Consider the following 6,000-nt stretch of genomic DNA (forward strand, 5'->3'; position numbering starts at 1 on the left):
CTGTCTTATAGTCTAGTTAAAAATGACTGAGGTGATGAAATTTCCACCACTCCAAGTAGAAAACTGTAGCAATACTGCTGAGAAAACTAACTCTCAGTTTACACAAGACCAAAGAAATACAAATCAAAACAAAGGGATACAATTTTACACTGATCAAATTAGTCACAATAATATAAATGTTTAAAATTACATAAATAAAATTACATAAGCACACGCATTGTTGTTGTGTGTAATTTATGTAATCCTCCTGGAAAGTAATTTTGAAATTACAAAAATTTCCTAATTAAAAACAGAGCTAACATTTACATGTGTTTTCATGCATTACTGCTTTTTATCTTAACCTTGTAGAGAGCTATTACTATACCCACTTTACAGATCAGAAAACTCTAAGAAAATAAGTTACTTGCCCAATACTACCCATAAGTGATGGAGCTATGTTTGGACACTGAACCTTTAATTTTAGAGCTCACCTATACTGCTTCTCTAGGGAAATAATTCTAAGTTCGTTTTTTTTTTTTTTTAATTTTAAAGAAGAAGAATAAGAAAGTCTCATTCATGTGGGTGGCCATTATATTTTTTTTAAAAACTGGAAAATCATAAAATAGAGAAAGAGTTAAGTAAATCATGATACAATAAACTAATTGCAAACAATAGAAAGTAAATTATGGAAAAATGTTTATAAAAAAATCAGAGTAAAAATGTGCCTGCAATATGGTAAGACATCTGTAAAAATACATATTCATATGGTAAGGGTGGGAAGGAAGATGCAAAAAACAAAAACTATTCCATTTTAGAAGAACTTCATTACTAGTACTAGTACTTAATTTTCTTTTGTTTTTGTTAGTTTTGTCAATCAAGATTTCTCTAAGCACCCTTACAAATCTACCATTCTAGTTCATATTTCTTATCACCCCAAACAATTCCTAAAACTCCATTATAATTTATTTATATTACTGACATTCAAACTAATTACATAATATTCTTTATTATTGACTCAGAATCTTCAAAGTATGAGATCTCCTTCTTTAACATGAATGATTTTTGTAACCACCACTTACGATGTAAGTTTGAAATCCCTTAACTGAGATCATATATAGTGATTAAAATCACCTAATTCTTTTTACTTTCATAACCTTGAAATCACTCCTCAGCTCTCAGCACCCATCCAGGTATCATTAGTTTCAGGTGTTTTAGAGATTAGAAAACTTTCCTGCTAAGAACATGATCTCTAAGTGAATACTTATAAAGTAACTAAAATAGCTTAGCTATAAGGATTATTCATTTTCTAAATACTTGTAGAATCACTAATTAAATTATGTAAAGTCCCTTTGAAGTAGGTCAATGAACTTTATTTCCACATTACCAAAAAGAAAAGTAAGAGTTTGGTAAAAATAATTTCCCTAAAAATGGCACCGTGAGCTGTGAAGAAAATTCACTTTCCTTAGCCATACAAGGTGATGCACAGAGGGCCATTCAGGGTTTGGCCTCTATCAGTAACATAAACAGACATTTTGTGGGAAAGTAAAGTAGCTGTTCTCCAATGATATCAATCTCATAAGAGCAGAAATGTTGTTTAAACATCTCTGACTTCCTCTTTATGAATCTACCATTTAGGATTTTTTTTTTTCTTTGTCACTCCACTGTCTAATACCCACAGATCCAACTGGTTTATCCTTAGCCAATCTTAGGACACCTACAGAACTACCATTTTACCAAAAATCACAGGATTTTGGAGTCGGAAGGACACTCAGAAGCCACATGGTTCAATTCCTTTATTTAACTGGGGATGGAAACAAAAGCATTTCTTAGAAAGTTACTTCATTTAGCTAGTTTATGGCAAATTCAGGCCTGGAACTAAGAGATGTGACCAAATGTCTTAAACTTGGCCTCCGTATTTCTCTCATACCATTGAAATTTTTATATTATCTCATGTCAATGGGAGTATTCATATATCCTTTCAATGTCTTCAGATGTGCACTGCACTGGATAGAATGAACTACAGTTCTCATTCTCTACTTCCTAAAGAGCTCCAAAATGGAAGAAAAATCCAACAAAGGTTACAAAAAACCAGGTGTAGAGAAACTGGTGATGGAGGGAGGGGGGAGATAACAGTTTAATAGTTCTGCTTTGCACTGAATACTTGTTCTAAGATTTTTAAGCACTCTGATAAGTGCCTTAGGCTAAATAAAAGGATCTAATATCATCAGGAGTGGATATCAAATTAAGAGCCATCACCACTGAGACACAGTTCAGTCTTACGTATTCAGTTCCCTTCATCCTCTATTTCCACAATGTAATTCCATTCTAATAGAAGGCTTATGGAAGGATATACAATTGAGGAGAGTGGTTGCCTCTGGGGAGGAGGACTAGGGCATTGGGAGTACGGGTCTCTGAGACAGAGGGCGTACTTTACACTGCTGTTTGCAATTTCTACCCTATGCATATAACTTTCCGATATTCATTAATTAAAACTTGCCCTTTAAACACGTGCCTACACGCACGTAATTCTAGTACTATTTTTAATAAAACAATTTAAATTTTTTCTCCATTTTAAGTTTTCAGTATTGCAATTTGTAAAACTACATAGAAATATTCTGAAAGAAAAGGAAGCAACACAGTCACAAAACTCAAAGAGAATTCCAGGATTTAAAGTTTTTTTGTTTTGTTTTGTTTTTTAATGTTCAGAGGAAAGAGAGGTTTCTAAGGGCGGCATTTAATTCAAAAACCTTTTTCGGACAAGCTCTTCCCCATATTTAAATGGCTAGATTTTAACATGAGACTTAAGCGGGTTTTCCCACCTCAAGGGCGAGGTGGAGAGGGGACTCTTAAGGGGTGAAAAACAGAAATTAAAATGTGGTTTCTATCTTTTCAACAGGAGACAGAAGGCCGCGGTGGGGATAAGGACCTTGAAACAGTCACGTTCCTTGAGGAAAGGAGAGGATCAAGGAGTTTCTCCGGGATCCGGGCTCCGTCGCCTCTGCGGGAGGCAGCAGCTGTCCCCGCGCAGATGAATCGGGTTCTGGACCCGACTTGGGCTCCGTCTAACTGAGAAGCCCCGCGAACTGCATCTGTACCTATCGCTTCTTTTCACGGAGCTCGGAAGAGGGACTGAGGGAATTGATTAACAAGCCGCCTCTTCATCACCCTCCCCGGCCAGGGCACACACCGCACCTCGCTGTCTACTCGTGTCAGGGTCAGCTGTCAACACAACCCTTTGTGTCTCATTCAGCACAAGAGTGGTCGTCCTCACTCACGAAAAAGGGAAATGATGGCCGGAAGACACGCGCGCGCGCTCGTGACCAAGTGACATTTGGTGTGGAGCAAAGCAGCCCAGGGACCCTGAGCAAACGCCCAGCCACCGCTGGACGCTCTCAACTTTGCCCCTCTGAGCTCTCTCCATCCTCCCGCGTCACCTCCGCGCCTCCCTACCCACCGTCCCCCCGCCCGGGCCACCCCCCTCAGCAGCCCTCGGGCTGGGGGAGCCGGTCCCGGGCGCTCCCCGCCGCGCCGCTGCCTCCCTCAGCCCCCTCTCGGGCTCCCTCGCTCCCGCCACAAAGGCGGCGCCGAGAGCCGGGGTGACAGGCCTTTGGCCTCCGGGCGCGGACCGCACGGGCTGGGTCTCCTCAGGCGGCTGACGCGAGGGTTCGGGTCCGGGGCTGGCACGGGCGCCCGCCCTCGCCACACAAACGCACCGGCGCTCACACCCCCGCTCCGCCTTCCGATCCCTCCAGAAAAAGTCAGCCGCTGCGCCTCCCCGCGCACGCAGGGTGTCCACAGCCCGCCAAAGGGCAGCCCCTGCCGGGCAGAGGCGTGCACTCGCGCCCGGCGGGCGACCTCTCACCTCCCCGCCTCCCCGCGCCCAGAGTCCCCGCAGCCGCTCACCTGGCCCTGGCAGCGCGCGAGGGCAGAGGACCGGGGGTGGCCCTCGCCTCGGCGGGGCTCGTCTCCCCACCCCCAGTCCGGGTCGCAGCGCCGCGCTCCGCTCGCTCCGCCGCCCTCCTCCGAGGTGCTAGCGCCGCCGGTGGCTGGCGTCTCTCTGGCAGGCAAGCTGGCCGCGCGCTCAGTTCCCCGGGGCGGAGCGAGGCGGCGGCCGCCGCGGCCGGAGGCGGATTCCTCAGGTGCTGCCCCTCCCGCTTCCCCAGAAGCTCCCCGGCGGGGACCCCCGCGCCCCCTTCCCCCCCGCCCCGCCTCTCGGTCTTCCGCCGCCTCGGCGCCCGCGAGGGCCCTTCAGGGCTCCCTGGCCCTCCGGGAGTGGAGTGGGCGCACGGTTCCCTGCTCACCCTCCGGGAACGCCCCCACCCCGTGTGGAGCCCGCAGCCCAGTGTGCTCGCGCCTCCATTTCCAAACTCCGCGGCACCAGTGATGCGTGTGGCCACTGAGGGGCGTGGAGGGCGCGGGTGTGTGGAGGGGGTCTTCTGGGAAGGAGGCCTGCCCCCCGGGGCGGTTGACGCGCGCAGCCAAGAAGAAAAATGATTTTCTCGCCGACTCCACCTTCATTCACAGAGTGCTCTCGCCTCATTGCGCGATTGCTTTCTCTGTCCTCTGAACGGCGGCGAAAGGGCCCTAAGCGTGAACTCGGTCTGGGCGATGGTGGGTCAAAACCCCTTGGCCTTTTGCATGAAGGGGAGGGGGGGGCGGGGGCAGGATGGGGACAAAACCAAACCGACCCGGGAGCTCCGGCCAGAACCGCCTGGGCGCCTCCTGAACGAGCACGCCCTCCGGCCCGCCGAGCCCGGCCGGGCGCTCACGGAGGCTGCCTGCTCGCGGTGGCTCGCCCCGAGCCTGCCGGGACGAGAAGGCTCTTCCGCCCGCAGAGCAGCCACTAACCGCGGGCCCAGGGCCTTGACGGGCGCGGAGGGAGCAAACGTTCTCCAGAGAGGCTGAGGCCCGATAGTGACAGATGTGTGTCCACTTTTCACAGCTGGTGGGTTTTGTTATTTAGAGCTGTAGCTCCATTTTTTTTTAAACTGTCGTTGTTGCCAGAGATGGGCGACTAGACTCCTTTACTGATGGCCCACACCCTGGAAGAAGCAGGTCCATGCTGGATGTGGTGGAAGAGTCTAGGTTAAGAAAAGTTGATCAATTTGTAGTGCCTTTGGGGCCCGTATAGACCCTGGTCAGCTGGTTCCTGGCAGTGGGGATGCTACGGCGTGCCCGGCCCCGAGCAGGTTGGTTATCAGTCTGTTGTTTCGGTATCATTGTCAATTATCGTTTAAAGACAACTTAAATTAAAGTAGATCTCATATGATCCCTAAGTCAGTGGGTTTTGTTTGCTCGTGTTGCTCTTTTTTTTTTTAAGAACCGAAATGCATTTTTTTCCTCCCTGTTTCTCTTTTGGTCAATACAGACGGAATTGACTCTGACTGGAAGTCCGGAATCACCAGAAGATAACTCAAGGCATAGTTCAGTTGTGACTTGCAAAAAGTAAGCGATTTGTTTGTGATCTGGATTGTCTTCTCTCCCTCCTCCACTGGGAACTCATGCCCACCTGCCATCTTTTTTTTTTAATCGTTTTGTTCCTTATGGGGATAAGGAGCAGAAATGGTTTTTGCTTTGTTTTACAATTGAATCCCTATTGTCCAGTCTTTTAAAACACATAGGAACACTTTTATGTGCCACGAGGGCAGGAACCATGTCTTTCTCAGTCATGGCGGTATTGCCACAGTCCTGGATCTTGCACACAATAGAGACTTACTGAATGAGATCAATGTGGTTTTTAAATAACTACAACACAGAAAGGTGCAGCTGATTAAGAGTATAGCTCAGGTATCCAAAAGGAATCAAATGTCAAATTCAACTGGAAAACCAGTCATACACGTAGAAAAGATAGTACGTAGAAACTTGAGATTTCAAGTTCACCTCCATGAATAAAAACTTAGTTCATGAGAGGTTAAAGCGGGTGAGAATCTTTTGAAAAAGCCAGTCTGCCACACGGTCTGTAGAGTTGAGGAGGGGAACACCTTCCATTTTAAAGAAAAGGGAACTGGGAACAATGAGCAG

At 47.2% G+C, this 6,000-nt stretch overlaps 1 protein-coding gene across 2 annotated transcripts in view; it reads right to left on the reverse strand.

The window, feature by feature from the left end:
- GREB1L (GREB1 like retinoic acid receptor coactivator) overlaps positions 1–4,029 on the reverse strand; it is a 260,529-nt gene extending 256,500 nt beyond the window's left edge. For both annotated transcript variants that reach the window (XM_033435348.2, XM_033435347.2), the window contains exon 1: positions 3,883–4,029. The gene's annotated coding sequence lies outside the window, so the exon portion shown is untranslated. The remainder of the gene's footprint in view (positions 1–3,882) is intronic.
- Between the last annotated feature and the right edge of the window lie 1,971 nt (positions 4,030–6,000).

This window comes from Orcinus orca, chromosome 15 (assembly GCF_937001465.1).
Source record: "Orcinus orca chromosome 15, mOrcOrc1.1, whole genome shotgun sequence".
Taxonomy (NCBI): Eukaryota; Metazoa; Chordata; class Mammalia; order Artiodactyla; family Delphinidae; genus Orcinus; species Orcinus orca.